The following is a 25,580-nucleotide window of genomic DNA, read 5'->3' on the forward strand; positions in this document are numbered from 1 at the left end:
ATATGATAATAATATAGTATTAAATCTGCAGAATGTACAATTACTTTAATTAGATGACGTGCATGTACTATCCTTATCAATGTTACGACAATATCAAACCACATTAGGAAGTATTTATATTTTTGAAATAGAGATACTTGATAATTGAAAGAAAGGGGCATTGCAGCCTAAATTAATATAAAACTTCTACGAGATAATAATAACAGATATAAAAAAATACTTGTTTTTTATATTTTTTTCCGTTTTTTCTCCTGTCTTTTTAGATAGTCTTCTAAATTATTATTATCTTGACGTATATGTATGCAAAAATAGAATGCAATAGAATAAAATACAAGAAAATAAATTTTTTACTCGAACAAACCTTAAAAGAAAACACACTTTTTTGCCTTTTTTTAGAGCCACGAATAATAAATGTTCAAAGCCCATGCGGCAAGCATAGCCGTTGTCCAAAATCCAAATGACTTGTATATTTAATTTCTATAAACCTTGAAGAAAGGGGAAAAAGTTAAAATTTGAGCAGGTCTATTGTATATGTAAAATAATAAAAATATTATTATTTTACATATATATATGTATATGTGGCTTGTCAACAATAAAACCAGTTAGAAGGATATTTCTCAAAATTGAGCTGGATCAAATTTGTATTATTCAATTAATTATCTACCATTTCTGTTTGTAAAAATTGTAACTAGTCTGTTGGAGGAATTGCAGATTATACTTAAAGGCTTCAAAAATACACTTTCAAAATTAAGTATGATAGATTTTATGTTTATTAGGCTATATATTGGTACCAAATTTGATAACGTTTTTATGTGACGTTGCTATTGTTGATGTCCGTCATTTTGGGGGCCAAAATCAGTAAGCTTTATGACAATAAAAACACTTTTTTTTATTAATATTAAGGAAAGTAGTGAGCTATTGGATGTCAAAATGGAAGTAACAAATAAGAGGACTTAAACCTTAATTTCTATTAAAAATCTATCTCTCTAAGTCTTAGTTTTATTATATATCAGACCCTAATATGTATAAAAGATAAGTTATTACATCGTTCCATATTGTAGAAAATCAATTAAGTATTACAATGGAAGGAATAAAGTATTGTTCTCTAATGATCCCTCTTTCCTCGTTCCTAATCTAACTAAAAAGTATTAATGGTTATACAAATTTGCAATTTATAGTACATATTACTTTGATTAAATTCAAATATTACAGTATCTCAATGCCATCAATTCAATGTAAATGTTATTTCTTTTTTATTTTAGAAAAAACAAACATTTAATGGAGTTTAATCAAAATTTATTAATAATTTATCTATTTGACAATTATCAACTCTAAATTACATCTCCTTCAATTATGATGCAATTTATGACGTCAAGGGAAATAATCTATACTAAACATTCTTAAGTACCTTAATTACTCCAAGAATTTTGAATATTGAACCAATATGTATTTTAAATATGATGTAAAAATATATTTGGATTTTTTTAACATTCTTTATCTGGCTTATAGATTATACACAATATTTTTATATAAATAAAACCGGAGCAAAGGCGTAACAAGTACATAAACAAACATTGTAGCTTAAACTTACTCGTCCGGAATATAATTTCAACAAATATTCTTAAAAAATCAATCTTAAAAGAAACTAATAACAGAAAAAATAAATTAACAATCCCGAGTTATGTTTTATATTTATTTAAACTTCCTAGACCCCTTTTAAAAAGAACTCTTTAATTACGTGAAGTCAATGTAAGGTACTGAATTTTCTTGCCTGCAAAACTCCATGGCTACATACTGATTTAGGAATGCCTTCCTAGATGATACCTCTGAATAAATATTCTCGAATAGGCTGATAAGTAGTAAGTCGGTTCGTAATGAGGGCTTTATAATTAAGAATCGTAAAGTCCTGGGTCTTTCTTAGCGCAGAAGTTCCATTCTACTTTCTAGAAATTCCGAAAAGAACGGATTTAAAAAAATTATGGATGTACATAAGTAGGCTGTCTACTCTACTTAGAGTAATTTTTGGGATAATAAGAGATAGTTGGCCTATACCAACACTTACATGGGATATAGATCATTTAATGCCCCCAATATTTATATATTAAATGCATATGTCTCTGTGTCCGGGATTTAAGGGGAAAGCAATGAATAGATTTTGCAAAAAAAATTCATGTAGTTTTCTTGAGACTCCAGAAACGATTCTGGTAACATTTTGTTGGCCTTCCCCCCAATGCCGGCATTAAAATAGCATTGCTCTAAAAACAAATTTTTTGATTAACAAACGACTACTTCATATATACAAAATGAAGAACGTAACATTATAAAAATGATTCTCGTTGTATATTGGTTTGTATCCTTACACACTTTAAAAAAAAAGGAAAATATAAGGTTTACCAAGAAGAAAAAAGAAGAGAGACTAAGACAAAGGATTTTTAACCTAAACATGACAGTTGAGTGAAGGACAGTTACACAGTTGAAGCTCAATTGTCCATGATTTTTATATTCAATAGTAATAGTTTCATTTCATTAAAATTCAATCCTTTAAGAAGTTTAAGAAAATATTATATTTTTTTTACTATAGGTTTATTATTTTTTCAGAAAAGTATAAATAAATGTCCTGGGCATCACCGGGCCATCTATTCTAGTAATTTAAAAAAAAATTGAGTCAGTGGTTTTCGTCTAAACTTGCGTTTTCATTTAGTTCTTACCTTGTTGTAGCCTTATATCAAATTAAAGGTACTGCTAAATTGGTATAAAAGTTAACCCTTTCTGAAAGTTGAATCTTTTCAAGAAAAAAATACTTTTGTCGAGGGAACCTCATATTTTGTTCCAACTATCTTCTAAAATATCGCTATTATTTTTCTTTTCTTGCTTTGTTGTTACGTACTAAATAGAGAATAGCTATTTGTGCCACGAAAATGATTTTTTTATTTAAATGCAATTTTCTCTCCGACCAGTTATCAAATTAAAAAAATAAAAACAAATTCTTAAAGCTTTATTAATTCTAATGTATTTTTTAAATAAAATCGTATTCAGCTTCAATTACAGTAAATTTACGAGGCCAAAAGCGCAAGGATCCCTTCGAAACTTGGTCATTTGCTAAATCCTGAAATTCCTTCTCGGTCCGACCAATAAGTTTGGGGTTGCAGGGGGTTCGGCTGGTTTGTCATTCGATCGTACCCCACACACAAAAAAAATCCATCGGCTTCAGGTCCATCGAGTTTGGATGGCAAATTTCTGGCGAGATAAAGTCGTCCAAATTATCTTGAAGCCATTTCATACTTCTTTTTTTTTCTTTTTTTGGAAGTGTGCCAGGGAAAATCACCTTTAGAGGTCTCAAATTCCTTCACAACCTTGCAAACGAACGTTTCACTAAATCCCTGAGTTCGAACAATTTTTATGTTGTGGCTCTTGGTGCGGATTCCAAGGAGGGCTCTAAGCCTTTTCCAAATATTTGGGTCAAAGAATTCATCAATTGATTCCATTTTTTTCCAAATGGGCAAATTAGAACGAGCTATCTAACAAGATAAAATCGAGTACCTAGGTACCTGCGTTTGCCCAAGAAAGCGCCTCAAATTGGTGATATAGATAGCTTGCACAACCTTTTTATCAGTTAAATGATATATGATTAGAATATTTTATTAATGTAGTGTCAAATATTACAAATGAAAAATGAGCATGCACATTTTACTTTTACATATATACATATAATATAAGTATTATATACATGAAGTGATTGAATAATTAAATGAATAAAAACTGTATTTTAAACATATTTGTTTTCGTTTTCAGGTAATTGAATTTCACTTTGTACTTCTGTCATATTTATATGGGGTAAGTCAAAAAATATACTTTATTAAAAAAACTGTAAGCTATGTTAGAATAAAGAAATAAATTTGAAGTGCATTTTTATTCTTGAATTTTTTGTGTACATAGATATCATCAAACTATATTAAAAATATAAAATTTATGTAATTATTAAAACATTTTTTCCGTCAAAAAATGTTTTTACATGAAAGAAGAGATATATTTATTTCTTTTATAAAAATGCATTTATTAAAACACTTTTAAGAAGAGCTTATATAAATATAGTTATAATCAAAGTTTTATCAAAAAACTTAGACCAAAAAAGGTTTAAGCCAGATGTTATATTGATAGCTTAATATAGTTTTTATCTATTTATTGACAACAAGCAATAATAATTGCTAATAGTTTAGATAAATTTATCATTCTAATTTGGATGATTAATAACAAGTATTAGCAAAAATATTTATCTTTGAGTCCAATATTTGATTATAGTGTATTCTTGACACGGGAATAAAATATATGTCATTAAAGTTTTCGTTGACCAGGCCACAAGTCAATTGATACATAAATAATCTGTTCTTGATCCTGATAAGAAATATACAAGGCGTTGTAACCTAGAACAAGGCTTTATTTGACTATCTTTGACTACAAGTAATATTTAACTGACTCCCAAATCAGTTTTCATTGAATATTCTCATTATGATATACAATATTAACAAGATATTAATGATAACATAATACTACAAACAATACACATAATAAATACCACCCAGAGTGGGGATTTTAAATACGGAAAATTTAAATTTCCAAAATAAATTCTGCTATTCACAAATCTGTTGATCTTACATGTACCAGCCCATAGTCAAGGATATCACTCAAAAACCCCACACCAGATTCAACTACATCTTCCAACCTGAGCCCGAATAGGCATATGTCTTGATGAGGAGCTCCTTGTCCATGTTCCTTAAGAATGGAAGACCCGTAAGGAAATAACAGTGTTATGTGTACGTTTATTGGACTCCCTCTCTAAGTCTCCCCGTACATAGTCGTCCAAAGGGTTCAAATCCGGCGAGCCATGAGGCCACATTTCCTTTGCCCCCAACATAAAGGTTTTAAAAGTTTTCTTTAACTCCTTTGGATCCAGTTTTGCCTTTTTGACAGAACCCTTCTTTCTTTCCAGCGTTTCGGACTTGATAAAGGTGTAGACGATGGTCTTGGAGACACCCAACTGTTTGGAGTGCACGAATGGAAATTCGTGGGTCACGTTCAAGTGTCATTTTTTTACTTGTACGGAAGTTAGAGATCTCAAGTTTATTTGTTTTGTAACTAATTGCTTATGCTTTAATATCTCAAAATATGAACTCATTTATGTTACTGAACCTTAATTAGTTATTGAATTAGTAAGTGTTCATATTTCAATGGAACACCTGGTAGATGGTGATTTACTACTCTATCTACGCTTGTTAGGTGAAGAAGAAAATATTAAGTTCATTACAGCTTACAAAATGAACCAGTTCTTCTTCGGTACTCTTTCAAGTCTCTATTTTGATGTAACGGATTTCTTCCCCTGCAAAATTCCATTACTCACATCCTGAATTAGGAATTTTCATTGTGAAAGAGACATAGTGGGTTGAAACTGCCAGGATGATACCTCTCGACTCATCCTCCGAAATAGCCTGATAGTTTGTTGGCTGGCGATGAGGGCTTTACAATCAAGAATTGCAAAGTCCAGAGCCCTTGTTACCTCAGAAGTTCCACACCGTTCTTCTTTGAAATTCCAAAAGAACAAGACCTTTAAAACATTTTTCTTCCCCATTCGTCTTCCCTCTTAGATTTATTAGAAGTTTCAATTATTCCGAGATGGAATCTAGGATTGAATATTTTCTTTTTACGATCCTCGTTAAAAGAGTTAGTCATTGTCTTTGCTGATATCTTCATGGATTTTGCCATTCTTCCTATCAAACTTACAAGATAGAGCAAAATTATCATATGGAAAATCTTTTATCACATTAGGAGCTCTAACATGCAAAATTATCTTTTTTCTTAGCTTTGGAAGGAGGTTTCTAGTTGAATGCCGTGTAGTTCGTGCAGGGTGATTGCCTTTGTAATAAAGTTCAACAACAGCGTTTATTTGATCACCAATCATGATTGATCAAGATTACCTAATGTAATAGCTGTTTATACTAAAAGGTCAGAATTAAATCCAGGATTAATTCTAATTTACAGCTTGCTCTAAAAAAATTATTTATTGCCTCAAAAATAAGGATTATTCTATTTTTAATTATTTTTTATGGTAATCAGCTATGCATAAAAAAACCTTGTATAGTTATATTTTTTTTAGTGAAAATCTAACTATATAACTTAAGTAAACTTTATTGTGAAAGCAGAATTCATTTTTCATGTATTCGTAGAAGCATATATTATTAAATTTGACTCTCTATATTTTTTTTCACCTTTGATGTTTATTTTTTCATAAGTTTTTTTTTTTTTTTTCATTCCGATTCAAGAAAATTCAATGAATCTTATAAATATTTCATATTTTATTTATTTATTTATATACCTTTGTTTAGAGCAACTGTTGAACAAACAAATCATTGGGTTTTAAAGTATAAAAAGCAATAATATTTATCTATTATAATCAAACATTTACTTTACAAAATAAATTGCTTTCAATAATGTTTCATAAATTTATATATATTTATATATTACAGTAGGGATTGAAATCCAGTAGAATCGTTGATTTTCTTAGTGATTTCTACTAGGAGAATCAATAATTCTACTATTAGAAATTACAATACTATTCACTCCTAGCACAAATTAAAATTTTACAGAGGGAGATAGGAGCATTGAATATTTTAAGAAGTTGCGTGTTTTCGAAAATATGACGGTATAAGTCATACCCTCTAATTTACCTATTATAAAATCATAGCTAATAATAAATTCTTAAGTTAAGAATTTTAACATAAATAGCTAAAAATAAATAAAATATTTTTAATTTGTAATCTTTAAGATAGCGTGTTTGTGCTAGTAATAGCAAATCATTTACATCATATTTGCCTCTTAGAGTTTTTGTACCCGTGTATTTCTTCTAGTAGTCCTTTACTAGTGCTTTTTCGTTTCCGAACGATTCGTTCTTTTGAACGAATCTATTTAGTGACGTACTCAGTTGCATAAATGATTCGTTCGTTTATACCGTAATTTTCCCATGTATAGAATATACCACCCAACCTCGATCAAATATTTCAATCCACTTTGACAATTTTATTAATTTATTATGAGTATATTCAAGTGAAGAAGCATAAATTTGTGTATCGCACGGTAGTTAATTAGGTTGCTACTTTGAGTGCACTCTAATTTGATCATACGAACAACTGCCAAGTCACCAACCCACCAACTAAACTGGTTTAACAAAAGATCTGAATCTTTAAAAAAAAACTGTTCAACAAAAAAATTGAATCCTTAATATATCCTGAATATATTCATATTAACTTAACAAAATTATCTCCGTGGAATCATATTTTCATAGTTCACTGTGATAATGTTCAAATTTGTTTTGAATTTCCAAAAGTGATAAATTACATTGTATTAATGATTGTAAGTCGTATATTTTGAAGGAATCTATATTTTTCCAATAGTCTTTTAATTTTTTAAAGAAAAGAATACTTTGACTTGTTACTTTTTTGATTTTCACTTTGTAAACATTTTTTAAAATCAGTTCATGAAGATGATGACGACAAGTAAATAAAAGGATTTATCTTTTAAATTTTTGCTGTAGCAGCATAACGGTACTGTTAAGACGACCAGCATTGGAAGCTGTGGTATCACAGCCGAGAACTTGCACCTTTTCTTTGAGTTCCAATTCTAGGATTGCCTTCCATATGTAAAGATAATCGGGAAACATTCTTCTTTCGTCTTCCTGTTATTCAAAGCAGGCAGTAGTTTTCCATCTCAAAGTAAAGCTATAAGATCTGGTCCTTTGTCTATAAAATCAATTTTTATGGCGTTCCCTGATCTTTTCTTCGATCACTCCGTATCCTTTAGATAGGAGACTACTGATAGAAAATTCATGAATATTGAATAGTTGCTTCAAGAATAAAGACTGTATCTCTCATACTTAATAGACACCTATCTAATTCAGCTATTAAGTTTGGAGTGATGAAATCTTTCTTATTCATTTTTCAGGTTTTTATTTCATGTGAAACTATTTTGAACTTGTTCAGATATAAATTGGAAAAAATTCAAACAGATTGTATATTAATTTGGAGCTCCTAGTCTGTAATTGCCTTTGAAGTTAAAATCAAACAAGGTCAAAACATTTCTCTAATCTGAAATTTAAAATGTAATATGTAAAACCTCACTGTCTTTAAAATATACTAAGACTTAATGGAATACTTGTATGATGAATAAAAAAAGTATTATTTATCAATTTGAAAGATAAACTCAACATCATCAATTTATGTAAAATAGGGTGGATCTATATACTAATAGTCAGACGAGTTAAAATACACGTTTGCTTAGTACTTTTTGTGTCATCTTTATTTGAATGAAAATTTCCCGGTCCACCCTAAGATCAAGTCAACGAATTGCCTTTAAGCTCTCGTTGGCACCTGTTATCGTTGTCTTAGAGAATTTATTTGTTTCATATTTGAGTAACTGAGATTAAGCAGAAAAAAAATTAGGGGTTTACATTTCAAATTTTTGAGAAAAGATATTTATGTTATACGTCTTGGGACACCCTAATGTATATGGGTCATTCACAAGAAATTTTCAAGAATAATCATATTTAGCTCAAGTTTTGTATGTTGTATCATTGATAGAAGTCATACTTATAAATAAAATATGGAGACATCATTTGCTTTCTCTTTTTCTTCAAAATATCTTCCATTTATTTATTACATAGTTTGCGTGACGTGAAATGTTTAATATACTTAAAAATTTCTATATAAAGTCGATACTACATTTGTGTATGAACACATAATATATAAAAACCATTTTTCTATTTATTTTCTCGATATTTTTGATAATAACTGTATGTTTTCGAATAATTTATTGTTTTTCGTGGGGTAAATTTATGTTGAGTGTTTATACCTTTTTAATTGCTACAATTGGGATAAATACTCGGGTAATTCATTTGTATGTTCTAAAATACAGAATTGTGCACTACAATTGCAAAAAAAAAAATGACCTCATCCAGATCTTGTAGGAGTCTATTGCAGTTTTGTTTTTCCACCTGAAGAGGTTAGGTAACTTATTAAATACATTTCTGTCTTTTTTTAATTTTAGTCAGTTGTCAAAAAGGAGAAACACGATCATTGATCATTGTATCATGAAAAATAATACAAGTACGAATTAATGAAAATATGGCACACCAGTGCTCCGTCGATGCAAAGGGTTAAGGTTTTTTTTTATATGAAGTGATGACGGATGATAACTTTAGTCTCTAGAGCACTCACTAACAAAGACAAACAAAAAAGTGCTCAGAGTATGAAAAAAACTCAACAGTAACTGTTTGCGCGTTTATGCAAGATTAATATTTCTCTTTAGGAAGTTCATGTTCTATTACCACCTATGCTATTAAATAAAACCCAAAAATTCCTCATAATATATTTGTTCAGCATCTGGAAGAGGTCAAAGTTGTTAAAATGAATGTGCACGACCCTGTATATATGAATATCAATGCCTCATAATGTTTTGTACACAAACAGGCAATATATTTCAATCATTTATATTTTATGAGCAGGGAATTGGATCTATACATGGCAACACGTCACTACGTCAAAAATTAATTAAATTTACCTAGATATTCGGCTATATTAGGTATGTACGTACATGTAGATGTAGCAATATGAAATGGAATATCAAAGTAATATTTAGTATCGCATATACCTTTTGTAAAAGTTATATTTGAAAGAGGAAGAGAGACACATGAAGAATATTTTCATACAATATGGGTAAATATTATTTTATTGCATAAAAAAGAATTCTTTTTTATAATCTGAATAATAAAATCAAAAGATAACCTGTATGAAAAACAGGGATAGGATACATTGCATATAATACTCCCTGATGTGTATCATTTTCATATATTAATGACAATGCAGGCGTGTGCATATAGCATCGAGCGTTTTATATTGGGAGCACTATCTTGACCGTATTTGTGTCCTTATTTCTCCCTGATGTAAATCATGTATACATATTTTGATCTAAGGTATAACAGTGTAGCCGTATTAATGCAATGTTGGAGGCCTCTACACATAGCATCGAATCTGTAGCACTGTCTCGGTTTGTATTTGTTACTGTCCTCTTAACTATATCATAATTCATATGCATTTGTTAGTATATGTTAAGATACACGCTTGTATGTAAAAATGAATTAACTTTACTTTTTTTCATACTTTGAGCACTTTTTTTTGTTTGTCTTTGTTTGTGAGCGCTCTAGAGACTAAAGTTGTCATCCGTCATCCCTTCATATCAATTTTTTTTTCTTAACCCTTTGTATCGACGGAACACTTGGTGTCCCATATTTTCATTATTTCGTAATTGCATTATTTTTCATCTTATCTAAAAAAAAAAAAATGAAATCATAATAAAGACTAATAGAAATGCTCTCAAATTTATTAAAAAATATTTTATAATTGAACTCTATCTTCGTGCTATATAAGTCTTCAAACTATGTTTTTTTTTTTTGGAATTCGATAAAATTATATTCTAACTACAATATACTTTTTATCTATGAATAATTTGAGTTTTTCATTTCTTATTTAATATTTGTCTAGTATAAGGAGTAATTGTTAAAAATTTTGCTTTGTTCTGATTAAAAATGCAAAAGTTATCTAATTTTAAAATCGTTGGGACCGTGGTGTCCCTCTGGGTTTCAAAAGTATTTTTTTCGCTTCTTTCTTTTCAGACACGTATATATTGTTCTTTTAGCTCAGGGGCTGGCAACCTATGGCATGCGTGCCACTGCTGGAACGCGCAAATTATAACGTATTTCCGTAGTTTGTGTGGTTTTTTTTTCCATTATTGTTCATGGTGGGACACTCATTGATTAGAAATATTGAAGTTGGCACTCTATGTCTCAAAGGTTGCCTACCCCTGTTTATAGTATTCATATTAAAGTAAACTTTATATGTAGACAGATTATCAAGTAAAACATAAAATAAACTTAAACTATTATTGAACAATTTTGAATATTTTTTGAGTAGTTATTGAATGTATGTAGAGTTGTTCATTTACTAAATAATGAAGAAAACATCAAAGCAAGAGAAATTTTAATATTTTAGCAGCAATATTCGTGACTCAATTTATAGAATTTTGGACGAAATAGATAGTGCGTATGAAGAGATTAATATTAAATTTATTGGTAGTAAAGGTATTCAAAACACCATGACCAGATGTCGTTTTGTAGACATACTTCGAAATCTTTACCTTGCTGATAGTTTTAAAGATGATAATAAGATGAGCATATGATTAAGTTTAAAGGGCGTTGTTCATCTATGTAAATATATCAGATTTAAGCCCATCAAATGGGGCTTCAAATTTTGGTGTCCTTGTTCCAGCAAAACAGGGTTTCTATGTCAAATGGATATGCCCCTTGTAAAAAAACTTGAAACAGCAAAAAGCCTAGAAGGAACGTAATGGAGTGCTTACTTTGACAACTTATCACTCCTTTACAGAATAAGAAAAATTGTATCCAAGAAAAAATTATGGAATTGGAACGGTTCGATGAAATATGACAAAGATTATGACATATGATAAGGAAAAGGAACGAGGTAATAGCGAGTTTATTTTTTCGGGAAATGTAATAATATATAAATGGATAGACAACCAATAAGTTATTCTTGTTTAGTGAAGGATAGGAATTGCTTTGCAATGTTTCACATGTAAAACATTTATTATATTCATATTAATCATTTTTCTAAATAAATTATTCCTTGTTTGAATTGGAAATAAAAATTATATTAAAAAAATGAATAAATGTAAAGAATTCAAATACAAAGTGTAAATAGAATATTTTTTATATATTTAAGAATTACCGTTTTCACTCAGAGGGACACGGGTGTCCCACCAAATTCTGGCAAGCCTATTAAATTTATTCAAAAAATTATTTCTAATATGATAAAAAAAAATCCAGAATTTACAAAAAAGTTGTTTGTTTTTATTTTCAATTCTTTGTGAGCCTGAAATGGTTAAACTCTTACCTTTATTCTTTGATTCTTGAGGAAATAACATATATGAATTCATATAAGTATTAAGTAGTAACGACCAAGTGTTCTTATGAAAAATGGAGATTAGCACTTTAGATTTCTTACGTAGTTATCTTTTATATTTTTAAAGAAAAAATTTCATGAGCGGACGCCTAATTACTCTGGGCAATGCCGGGTACTACCATTAGTATACTTAAATAGAATATATATTATATGTAATACATCAACATAGAAACAATTTTGAACAAAAATTAAAAAAAATAAAAATCCCAATTTATTTTTTATTTCGTATATACCTACAGCTTTATTTTTTTTATTAATATAAACGTCAATTAAAGCCTTTGTATTCAAATTTGTGGGATGATTGGAGATACGAAAGAATTTGACCTATAGTTTAGAGCCATTATTTGATTGAAGAACTTTATTTTGTCCCTGATTCGGTATTTTAAAGAAAATTCTCACAACTTCTCAATCTTTTACTGTGACAATCAAGTCTCCTGTCTCCAAAGGGTTAAAAATAACTAGTAAGGGTGTACAGATGCATCGATATTGGCAAAAATCAAACTATTTTTAAGTAGCTGAATCGGCTCAATACTGCCGTTTCCACCGATACCGTTGTATACTTATTTAGATAGATCATTTGATTTATTTAAGCTTTTCTTGAAAGAAAAATTTAAGGTTACAGATAAGTGAAATAGTTGCACTAGACCATGTCGTTCAGACTAAAGGACTCTAGGTAAAGTGTGGGCACTCTTGGCAAGGAAGGTAAGGATTTAGTAGCTCTCAATTCTGATTGGATTAAAATTAGAAGCTCCTACATGTTCCTCCAGACACGCAGCCAGTTTGAACAGGCCTTCTCCCCCTTAGTGAGAAGAGAAGAATAAGGGCGACTACGTCACAACAATAATACGATATTATAGGTCGGTGTTAGGAACTTAGTCTTCCTTGTATTTAGATTGAATTGGTTATTTTTCCCTTGACCGCTATTTCCATATATTCCTTTAGTTCAGACAAATTTAAAAAAAAAAAAAAAAGAATATACAAATTTGCAGGTATGTACAGGAAATTTACATGAAAGTAGCCTTTTAGAAATTAGTCTTTCAAGAAGTCCGTAAGGGTAGGAGTTGGGTTGAGCGGTATATTTTAAAATCATTAAGTAACTTTTTCACTAAATATTTATTTTTCTTGTTTGTTGAATAATATTGTTTATAACAGAACTGAAAACGAGTCTATATTTTCTAAGTCAAGGTCGTCATCAGTATTTGTACTGGGCCGAATTAAAAAAGACACAAGTCTGGACTCGTGTACTATTTAATACATATTTCAAGTCCTAGGGGAAGCATATAAAACTCAGATAGAAGCTGGAAACAGTTCCAAGACGATTTGATCTCATCTGGGTCGACCTTGTAAAATAATAGAAAATAGCCTTTTGTTAATGTCACAAGTATTTTTAATTATTATCAGTGAGGCAATTGAAATCAGATCAGAAGCGACGAGGCTGACTTTAAATGTTTAACAAAGTAGGGGTGTAGGACTCCCTAATATGACCCAACCAGGAAAAATTTGAATCCTGAGTGTAGAGAGGAATTAACTTTTTAAAATTTATATTCATGGACAGCTAATTATGATTTATATATTGATGTATTCTTAATATTCCTTCCGAAAGTAATAAAAAGATAAACATTAAAAAATTAAAGAATTTTGTTATTTGTTTATAAAACTCATTAAAACTCTGGGACTGAGATTTAAAAAAATCGAGATTCAACTAGTTCTACTCCAACATGCAATAAATAATATATTTTTCGCCTTGCGAAAACATTTCCTTATTATTAAAAGATTACGTCTGTCGCTGTCTCCAATTTCGAGATAGAAAGAAAAAGTAAACTTATACAGTGTACCCAAATACTTTAAATATTATTCATTTTGATTTTATTTATTGTAAAAAATAATTTTATATTATATTATATCAACATAATCCATTGAATTTTATAAAAGTGTTAACTATTTATTACTCAAGCAAAAAAAAACCTATGATAACTTCAATCATATTATGCATGTTCCCTTTTTTATATATAATATATATGTGAAAGAAAACTTTATTTACAAAAAAAGATATTTTTTTTGCACAACATATCCTTTTTAGCCCCATATATACAAACAAATCATTTAAAATAATTTGCACAAATTGTTTATAAATACAATATTATGATTGAATAACAAAAAAATAAACTATTGCTTCATAATTAAAAAATATGTTCTATTGTATACATATCTACATTGTACCAATAGTATCTTTTTAGATTTTTGATAAATTAAAATACTTTCAACGGAATTACCTAGTAGAGATACAAATACCAGTGACGTTAAAATGTATCGCATAAAAAAAATATCTATATTAATAAAATATATAAATTAATTAGATTTATTCATTAAGATATCTGCAGGGCGGATATTTTCAATACGGAAAATTTAAAAACAGTGTATATTACTATTTATTTCCTAAAATTAGTTCTGCAATTCACCAATCTTTTGCACTTACATGTAAGGAATTCCATAGTTAAGTCAATCACTCAAACCAACCACCTCGAGCTTCAGACACAGTCTCTAACCTGGCTATTAACCTGCTACAGTCCTTGATGATGAACTCCTTGTCCATGTTGGCCACTGCTTCAAGAATGGAAGCCCAATAGTAGTCAACAGTCCCTCCACGACGTCCCACACTTAGTTGTCTAAAGGCTGGGCTAGAATGCCACATAGAATTAGTTCTTATTAAATGTTAAACTAACGACCAAACTAAAAGAGATATATATTATCTGCAAGGTGGTATGATTCACTGTCGCTTGGGCTAATATAAGTATGGATTACTTAAGGGCGCTAGTATCGCTTAAGATTTCGTCAACTATTGTGTGCTACTGGTGTATTCTTTAACTACAATATAAGATTTATAGTTAATAATTATACTTATATTAATATTAGTTATTACTTATTAATTAATAATATTTCATCTTTACAAATTACAATATTTGTAAGTTTTAACTAATTATTATAATACATACATACACCATCGTCTGTGCTGTCCCTAGATGCTCGAGAGGAGGACCATTTCGATTCCCTTCAAATGAAAGTACATGACTTAAAAGGAGGATTGCTCTGAGACGAGAAGGCGTGAATGGTTAACTCTGGAGGCTATCTCCATACTCTGTGTATTATGTGAAAAATACTTCAAACCAGAAGATTCCCGAGTGCCAAGGCAAACTCTCGCTTCCGTGGGAGAAAAATCATATCGGCATTTGAAACGAGATGCATTCCCATCTCTTTTTCCTTGACCACAATTAAGTAAAATCCAGTTAAGGAAAATTTTCGTTTGATCAACATTGAAAATGGAGCAAGTTTAAGGTCTTTAAATCTTCCCAAGAAATTTTAATTTATAAACTCATATTTTTTTATATAGAATGGTAACATAATTATCTATGGCAACAGCATGATCATAACTCCTGATCAATACTTGGATGTGTTAATGGAGGAGATATAGACTGACAACATTAATCAGGATATTTTAAGTCCAACACGAGATTAAAATGACCAATCAGATCCGTTTACCACAAATAATCAATATGTTCAAACTGCCTGTACCTAAGAGGAAATCCTTCGATCTATGTTCTCGATCCGAAACTTTGTTAATAACTCATCGGGTAGATGAATAAAATACTATTTATCCTAGGATATTTATTTAGAAGGATACTAAATAAATAAATTGATATTGAAAAAATATATTTAATATCATAAATTAGATAGATCTGAATATCATCATATATGTATTAAATATTAACAGAAAATTAACATTCAAATGCAGTATCTAATTCAAAAATACTAGAAAATTTACAACAAAACATTAAAACATAGCTATTTCTTGCCATTGCATAAGAGATCAGAGGGCTCCAATGAAAACACTAAAATTTAGATTTTTATAAATTGTATGAAGATAAATTATTTTTAGATGTTGAGTGCTATTGTTGTCTTTTTTTAAGAGCTACAAAGTCATATTTCCTCAATATAATTTTTTCTTGAGAATAAATGTTGGTCACTTTCATTAACTTTGTGAGAATGAGTAATTCATAAACTATATTCGTATTATTTTGAAAGATCCGTATCCAAAAGGATGATAGCTCTTCGATAAGTTGGCGAGTCTCTGTATATTTCTGTAGTTAATTACCTTAGAGTTGGATAACTAAGAATAGATTTTGGGCTTTTTTTCTGTTTCCTATCTTATTAAAGGTTGCTCAATACATTAAAGTAACGACATATTAACTCTCTACTCTCCAAAATATATCGTTTTGAGATTTTGTAGATGATGTTACTTCATCATTTTTTCTGTTCAATTTAAAGAAAAAAAAATCCACTCTTTTGCAGAAAATTTGACACTTTTGAAATTCTTCAGCATAATTGATATAAAATATTTTTACAGGAGGAATCAAAAATGGATTTTGAAAAAGTCTACACTGCTCATACAAATGAATTTCTTGATTTGAATACCAATGTAATAAATTTGTTATTTTTCATAAGAGTGTATTGATAACATCCAAAGCCAACAATATTTATTTTTTCAAAATATTTTTAAGTTCCAAGTTTAGTCGTATTAGTGGTACTTGATATGCTGATTAGTGTTTCATATCACATCAGATTTGCATATAATTTTACACATTGTAAAGGTTTGAACCAACTTTTGATTAGAAAAATCAGTAACTTTCATGAAAAATCAACATGATTGAATGCTAATCTTAAAAATATAAAATATGTATTTTATGTAGGATTAATGTAAAATAGTATACTACAATTTTAGAAGATAATTTTTAATTAATAAATGATAAAAAAAAAAAATCATTTATAATTAATACAATATTTTGATAATAATTTATTGTAATATTGATATTGGATTAAAATAAGAAGTAATCGAATATAAATTTGCAAATGATGTAATAACTTTTTTTATCATCATATCAATCTTTAAGGAACTTTGCATTTAAAAATTATGATCAAATCAATATTGCTTAATAATTACCCCCTTACCAGCACTAAGCATTTATAGCTTGAGTGATTTACTATTTATTTTTGGGGGAGGGAGGCTTGGTTTTTGATTTTTTTTTTTTAAATTCAAATATCCCATTTTTTGGAGAAAAATTTAAAAATATAAAGCTATTCACAGAAAATTAAATAAAATATCAAATAGAAACTTTTTTGAAAAAAAAAATCAAATATTACAGTTTTTGGAACAAAATATTCAATTATTACATTTTCTAGTAAAAATCAAAAAATCCGTAATTATGTGGTCTACAGGCCACACCCTCCGGATTCCCCAGAATTATGGACCACTTATAAAATGTTCTTTCAAAATTTCAATTACCCCCTGGAGTCCATCTAAGTACCCCAAGGGGTACGCGTACCACCATTGAGAATAACAACCCTGCATAAAATAAGTTTGCACTTTAATAGATAAAAACCAGTTATTATATAACCTTTTAAAAACTTTATGTTATTTTTTGTCATGATTAAATAGTACCATATAGAATTTAAACACAATTTTTAAATTAACATTAAATTTTGCAGATAATATATTAAGTTGACTCAAACCTAAAAAAGTGTGAAAAATCAAAGACTTATACGATATGAAATAACTAATTAAAGATCAATGATCAACACTTATAGTATTAGTAAAATTAAATATAAAACATGGAACACTTTTTTGTTGGCATGTTTAATTAATTAATTATTTTTACAAGTGTAACAGATAATTATCGTTTTTAATGGAACTGAAAGTTTTGTTCTTAACTCATTGTCTAAGATTCGTTTTGTGTTGATCTTCCTTTTAAATAGTACTGCCTTATCTTACTAAACACTTACAACAAACCTTTATATGACATTAAAGGTTTTACAAATAATATTTTCTATTTCAAATGAGTCAATTTGATCTCTCTTCTTTTTTTTCACTGGAATTGAAGCGAATTAACAAATATATTACTCGATTAAATAGAACGAGAATCATCGGTATTGATGGTTCTTAGTAATTTTGTTAAGGTTTTTAGCCCGTTCAGCTTCAGAGGTTTTATCAGTCCCAGTTTCGGTTATTTCATTTCAACAGGTTCGGTCTTGGTTCAGCTTTATCGGTCTCGGTTCTTTTTTAAACAGGCTCAGTTTGGTAACAGGCACTTAAAACAAGAGGCGTGACTAGAAAATTCGGCCGATAAAATGATATTAAATACAAGCAGGGCTGCAGCTAACTTATACGCTGGATGCGTAGTGCCCCAAGTTCCAGCAGGAACCCATAAAATGAAGGTTGCTTAAGAAAATGGTTTTTAAAGTGGGGGACGTGAGGGTAGACTAGGGGGGCACAGGAAGATAGAGACTTGAGGATTGCTTTCAGTTCATACATATGTTATACAGTACACAAATTTCGTATAAAAGACCCATAGGTAAAAAATTATCAGTGTGGGGGGGGGGCCTTGCCCTTGTAAAGTTTTGGAACCCCTGGCTTAAGAAATATTATAGGGCCCCGACATGCTTAGTATCTGACCTGAATCCATAATATACCCGCTTCCACCTCCGCCTGGAAGCGGTCATTCCCGTTAGGGACCTTATATTAATGATTGAGAGTGCTCAGATACACATCTATTTATAGAATTAATTTTGTTAAAATTCTGTCGTTAATTAATAAATTATATCTTGTTCTTATCTTCTTGAAGTTTTAAAATATAAATAGTCAAAATAAATTAGTGTTTTTGTATTATAAAGAATACAGATTTAAATGGACAATGTAGGTATATTTAATTCAAAGACCATTTCTAGATCAGATGGAGTAAATGTAAAACTATAATGTTAACTTATACTTAATCAGTGCAACTTAATGGGACCAATTAAAGGAACAAACAAAAACAAAAACACACAATGACATTTCCTGATTTCAATCAACTGAATTGATTGTGTGTAATTATTGCATCATTCAAACAAAGAATAATAAATCCAATTTTCTATATTATCTCATACATATCTACTAAAAGAACTTTCAAGGGTTTTGTGTCTTACCACGACTAGAAAGGTACTTCTCTCAACTAATAAACAAATAAAATATAATGTTCAGAAGAGTACACAAAAATATTATGACCTTGACCAAATAGCCTTTTGGTAAATTATAATTCTATTTGAGTGCCTTTCTCTTTTATATTATATACAATTTCCCCATTCCCTCATATGGATCTTCAATGTACGAGTATAAGAATTTAAAAATTAAATTAATATAGAAAAGAACATATCATATCTAATCCAATTACTATGAATAGTTCTTATTATCTATGTTCACTTTTTAGATTGCTTGTCAAAAAAAAAAAAAAAAAAAAAAAGTCGAAACTCTCAAAGCAGTATCTTTATTTTTTTAAATATATATGTACTTTGTAAAAAAAATTTCATACATACATCTTCAAAGAGAAAAAAACAAACCCAATAAATAGGGAGGAAACTATTGCTGGAATATGTTTTACTTTAAATCCACAAATGTTTTATACAATATTTCTATATTGTAATTTATAACAACAGTACTAAAAAAGAAAAAAACGCGGATCATTAAAAAACCATGAAATCATCAATTATTCAGGGTTCTTTTGAAACCTAATGTGTATTTTTAACTATTAAAACAAATAAAGTAAATTTCATTAAGGAAAATGATTTTTATTTTGTCATTATTGAGAACGCTCTTATGGTATCTGCCCCATAGGTCAAATTTTAATTAACACTTAAAGAAATGCTCACAAATCGAGTTTTAATTGAAAAAATATAATATAATAGTGAAATAAATTTTGTTTGCACACATCACTATATAGAAAGGAAATTTTTTAATTTACTATTGTTATGCCATCAGAAATGTAAAAGTCAAATTAAAACTGTCAACTCATTTTTTACCTCTACTGTATTTTTTGAAAATAACACTTCTTCATTATAAGTTTATATTTGCATATAAGTTTAATAATTTCTTTTTTCGGATGATATGTTTACTTATTTTCCTCGAAGAAAAATCAAATATTATATATGCTTAACTACATATATTTCAACTCTACAAAGTTTTTGTTGTTAACGAACCTACTTTCATTCAAACAATGAGGACCAAAGATTTGTATAGTAAAATATAATAAAAAAGTATGGTAGTAGTTTTAAATAAAGATAAAGATTGTATATACAATACAAAATAAATACATTAAGTACACACATAAGGCAATTTTTACTAAAGTATAAGTTATCTTTAAGTATATGTCATTTGATATAATATTAAAATATTTTGCCGGAACAATTATTAAACAAAGACATCACACAACCTCGTAAATACGCTGAATATTTATACACTTTTTTTCAATTATCAATTTATATGTCTTCTTTCCTCAAGAATGATAAGAGTATGATAAAAAAAATTAATATGAGGGGATGACTAATGAGTACTTTAGATACTAGAGCCCTTAAAAACAAATAACATTCCTTTGTACAAACCAGCGCTTAATTTTGCATACACTTGCAATATTTCATTAATACGTACACTGTTACTCCTTAGATCAAAATTTGTTTATGATTTACATCAGGGAATACTATTTACAGTGCATCATGTTTTCATAATTCAGACATACATACATACAGATAAACTTTGCTTTATTAATAAGATATGTTCTATTGAATTTTGTTAATATTAAAAAATATAGCGAGAATAATTGTTCTTACTGAAACGTCCTCTCATCAACTAACACAAAAGAGTTATTATATACATACACGCTACGGAGGTAGCAACACGAGATTGAATATAAACTGGGCAGATAAATATAAGGATAACTGCATATATAAAACTCTAAACATATGTACATATATACACTCATTATTTAAAAAAATGAGTCATCATCGAACATACAAACAAACTGACAGACACATAAGCCTAGTTATATTAACATAGACATTCATATATGTGCATGAATAAATATTTTGAATTGCCGTAGGGAATATGAAAGAAAATATATATATGCACTTTACATATTTTATTTCTTATAGATAAGCCTTTATAAAATTAATTAAAAATTTTATTTTCATTTCTAGATTCATATATCCTAAGAGGCAATAGAAAAACGATAGCAAATCTTTATATTTAAAAACAATTGTACGTAAATGAAAAAATGTTAAATATGTTGTGTGGTACTGTATTTTTGAACACAAATCAAGAACAGGGGAACATCCCAATTGTGTGTTTTATTTCATAAATATATATATTCCAATATTTCAAAGACATATTCTCCGCCAGTATGTAAAAAAACAAAAAAACAGACAATAGAACGTGTTCACTCTGACAATTTTAGGAATCTTTGGGAAGAGAGCAGCTTAGCTTGTAAGGATGTTCATTTAAATTAGCTGCAAGTAGGCGTGAGATCAAGGAAATAAACACAAATCTGGATCTTCTATTTTACTCAAAGTCCAACAAAGACTTACACTAATATCTCCCTAGTAAAACATCATTTTTAGTTTTCATCTTTCATAAGCACACGCACTTGTTATTATTTATACTTAGATGTTCTGTCTTCAAGAATCAAAGAATAATGACAACCACATTAGAAAAATAAAAACCCTGCTCAGATTACCAAGCAAAAGTTTTTTACACTTCTTCATATGACTGATGTGAGTAGGGCTGGGCTAAAGTATTGAAAGAAGGTATCGTATCGAGGCAGCTCGCCTGTAATAATTCAGCACACGCGTTTTATTTTTTTTTATTACAAGAAGTTGCTTTTGAATCAACCTTCTTACGTCACAATTCCATTCCTGTCATTAATTTCATTCATGTATAACCATCATTTTTTTTTTATTCTACCTACTTCATTCTTTCTTCATTACGAAATAGCATTATATAATTCTGTTATATCTTCGATGAAAAAATGAAATTATTTGTAAAAGAATTAGTTGTTATGAAAACGAAATTCGAAGTTTTCAATTCAGATTCGCTCAAAAGATAAATATTCAAAAAATCGAAGTTTTACTAATGAATCTATTAAAGACGCATTAAAACTAGGAATGGCTTGTGATAAATTGGATTATTTTATTAAGAGAATACTTGCTTCTTCTTTGTACAAGAACTCTACAAAAAAGCACTGAATTTTTTAAGTTCAATGACGGAATTTTAACTAAAGTTTTTTAAATGTTAAAAAGATTAAAATAAGAAGTATGTCCAAAATTGATAGGAAAGCTTCTTTAGCCGACAAGTGCCCCATTAAAGTTTCTCTCAATTATGAAGATAAGAGTAACTCCTTCATAGAAAAATCAAAATTTATTAATTCAGAAGAACATATCACTAAGCATTAGTTTTTATGCTCTCGAGAGTGTCCACAAGTCGTATAAATTCTATAGCTGAACAAATGTAATCTTATCTATATAGAAAAATTGTACATGATAACTGTTTTTGTAAGTCAAGCATTTCATACTTAAGAAAATGGTCTAGAGTTTTAAATTTAAATTCAATAATTTCCTCTTATATCATATAATTTTATTAGATTTTTTTATTTTGATTTCAATTAATGTTTAACTCCATGGCAATCGAAACAATGCTTACATGACAGTCACACTGAACGATCTCCAATATTTTATAAACATTTTCGACAATTGCCCTTCCAGAGCATGGAGCAACTTTGGCATCAAAATGACTGGAACGGAATGTACGCGATTAAAATTGCACGGGAGTGTCTGTCACAATATCAAAATCATAAAAACTATTTACATTTGCCTTTATAGAATAAAAAATTTCAAATACGGCGTATTTCCTCTTTGCTGGTGTCCATCTTTGACAACCCCTCAAAGAAACCTGAGTCAATTAATCAAAAAACTTTCTTTTAACTTTTTTTAGTACGAAATTTTATCTTTATAACGGCATCTAAAGTAAACCGATCCTATTTATACATAATGAGGTAAATCGAGTTAATTTTTTATGTGGCCCTTTATCTTAGAATTTGTAATCTGTAGAATGAATTTTCTTTTCCTAAGCATTTCTCATTATCATTTAATTCCTGAGTATCTTCCTAAATAGATTAAATTATGTATATTCTATGCCAGATTGAATATTCGTGTGTGCTCATAAAAGACTGAGTGTAACCTAGAGGATTTGTTGCCAATTAATCATTCTAAGTACTTGTTGGACTCAGTGTAGAATTCGGGATTGATATCGGACTAATTATTGCCCCATATTCTTGATTATTTCCTCCTCCTCCCTTTTCACAGCTGATTGTAGATGATCTCCTCCAAAACATTCTTCAAATTTTGAACCATGTTTATTTTCGGTTTCTCTCTTTCAATATGCACATTATACCCATGATTTTCTACACTACTGTTACAACGCAGGATACACTTTAGTAACGCCATCTTTTTGAAAAATAATGAATATCTTTTATCCTATAATTTCCGTGAGAAACTCAAATAAGAATGAATATAATAACTTTTTTCAACTTCTTTACGAGTTTTTTTGTTTTTTTTTTTACTTTGGGCTTACACATAATTCACAGCTTTATTGATAAAGTAGGAAAGATGCTTATGATGAGGAAAATAGTTGTCTGGCCATTTATCAAAAATATATTGAAATCTTATTTTATTTTCTATTCTTTATTGTTAATTAAATAATGTTAAACAAAAGTTATTGAAACATAATTTCTCCTTTTTTGTATTCCAGCTTTTTTGTATGAAAGGTATCAACAGCCTACACTTGGATCATCGTTGGATATTCCTTTCCATTCGTATGTATATATGGTTGATGAACATAATGCAATAGGGTAATCTTCCTATACTAGCAAAGTAGCCATATAAACATCGATATCCTCATCGATAAAGGTAAGCCTTACATTTTGTTCGTGACTATCTATTTGGTCCATGATCCCATTATCTAGAATTCTTTACAATATGTGTTTATGTAATTTTATCACACTCCTTATCCAATTGTATGTTTTTCTAATCCTATTTAGATTTAAAAATCAGAAGTAGTGTACAATACAGGGACTTTATGAAACTTTATTTAATAAAGTGCCAATGATTCTTTACATGGATGATACATTAGTGATGTGCTGGTTGGTTTTTTTGAATTCTGCTACCGGCCCAAAAATTTTTATTCCATATAACTATTAAATAATTATTTAATTACTAACTGTAGTTCCTAGTGTTTCCCGAAGTTATTAGGTGTCGACGAAAAGACACATATTGCTTTAATAATATAGAATATAACTCGCCAAAAAATATCAGTGTTACTCTCCATTTTTCTTGAGCACACTCACACGTACCTACTCAATACTTCAGGGCCATACACATTTAAACACTTTCTGAGGAATTGGAAAATGTTTATCTTGCATCCACACAAAACCAGCATTCCATTTCACCTCTAACAATATATTTTGAAAACGGCTAATAGAGTGAAATAATCTGAAAACGTCGTTTTCGCATAATTATGCTCCCTGTATATTATACTCATTTTCTTTCTTATAACTGTACGAGGGTGGTCTAAAAATTTCTGACTTAACCAAGATACAATACATTTTTTTCTGATGTTTTTTAGTGTTCCTTTAATTGGTTAGATGGAGTTACACTGATTAAATATAGGTAAACATTATAGTATTACAATTACCGCATCTAACCTAGAAATCTTTTTGTGAAACCTACGTACATACCGGGTCGTGCAAAATTATTTACTGATGATGTAAATATACTTTTTAAGAGGTTTTGTGGCAACCAATCTGATGGTTTCGTATTTTACTGTTAAAATAAACTAAAATCCTTCCTGTGAGAGCGTAACAACTTCCACACATGAGACCATGTCCAATCAGGAAACAAAGAGTATCGAAATTGCAGCCCCTCCGAGTGGGAGTGCCTCATAACAACATTAAGGAACAGGTTGGGGCTTCGTTGAAGACAATTTACAACGTTTCCAAGCGCTTGGAGGCTGGGGGTGATCTCAAGCATTCTCCTGGGGCTGGCAGGAAGCCCACTGTCTCAACAAGGCAAGTAAAGGCAGTGTTCAAGAGGACTCCCAACAGGTCCATTGCCGACATGGCCAGAAAGATGGGAATGTCGAGATCAACTGTTTCAAGGGCATTGAAAAGGGCTGGAGGAAAGTCTCTGAGGCGTACTGAATGCCCTCTGCTAACTGAAAGTCAGCGAGAAGTCAGACTTGAGCGTGCCAAGAAAATCTTGAATGATATCAAGAGCTCATCTGGACGGATCATCATTTTTTCAGATTAGAAAACTTTTACGGTCGATCCTGTTTTCAACAGGCAAAATGACCGTGTTGTGAGCTTTGGAAGTGTTTGAAGACCCAACGGGAAGGCCATGAAACCGTTATGGGTCCCCACTGGCTCAGATTAACAGCGGGGGAGTATGTGAAGATTCTGGCGTCAAAGGTCCTTCTGTGGATCAAATCCATAGTCGGCAACTCTCCTTGGGTTTTCAACAAGATGGAGCACCCGCCCACGCTTCCAAGAAAGCTTAGGAGTGGCTCAAGGACAACAAGAACTTTTGGCCAAGGATTAC

The 25,580-nt window shown here is 29.7% G+C and overlaps 1 protein-coding gene across 4 annotated transcripts in view; it reads left to right on the forward strand.

Moving 5' to 3' along the window:
* LOC121119089 (uncharacterized) overlaps positions 1-25,580 on the forward strand; it is an 86,689-nt gene that overhangs the window by 25,916 nt on the left and 35,193 nt on the right. For 3 of the 4 annotated variants that reach the window (XM_040713707.2, XM_071888135.1, XM_071888136.1), the window contains exon 2: positions 23,737-23,894. The gene's annotated coding sequence lies outside the window, so the exon portion shown is untranslated. Of the gene's footprint in view, positions 1-3,792; positions 3,835-23,736; positions 23,895-25,580 lie in introns of all 4 variants that reach the window. The other variant, XM_071888134.1, reaches the window with a different exon arrangement.

This window comes from Lepeophtheirus salmonis, chromosome 5 (genome assembly GCF_016086655.4).
Source record: "Lepeophtheirus salmonis chromosome 5, UVic_Lsal_1.4, whole genome shotgun sequence".
NCBI lineage: Eukaryota > Metazoa > Arthropoda > Copepoda > Siphonostomatoida > Caligidae > Lepeophtheirus > Lepeophtheirus salmonis.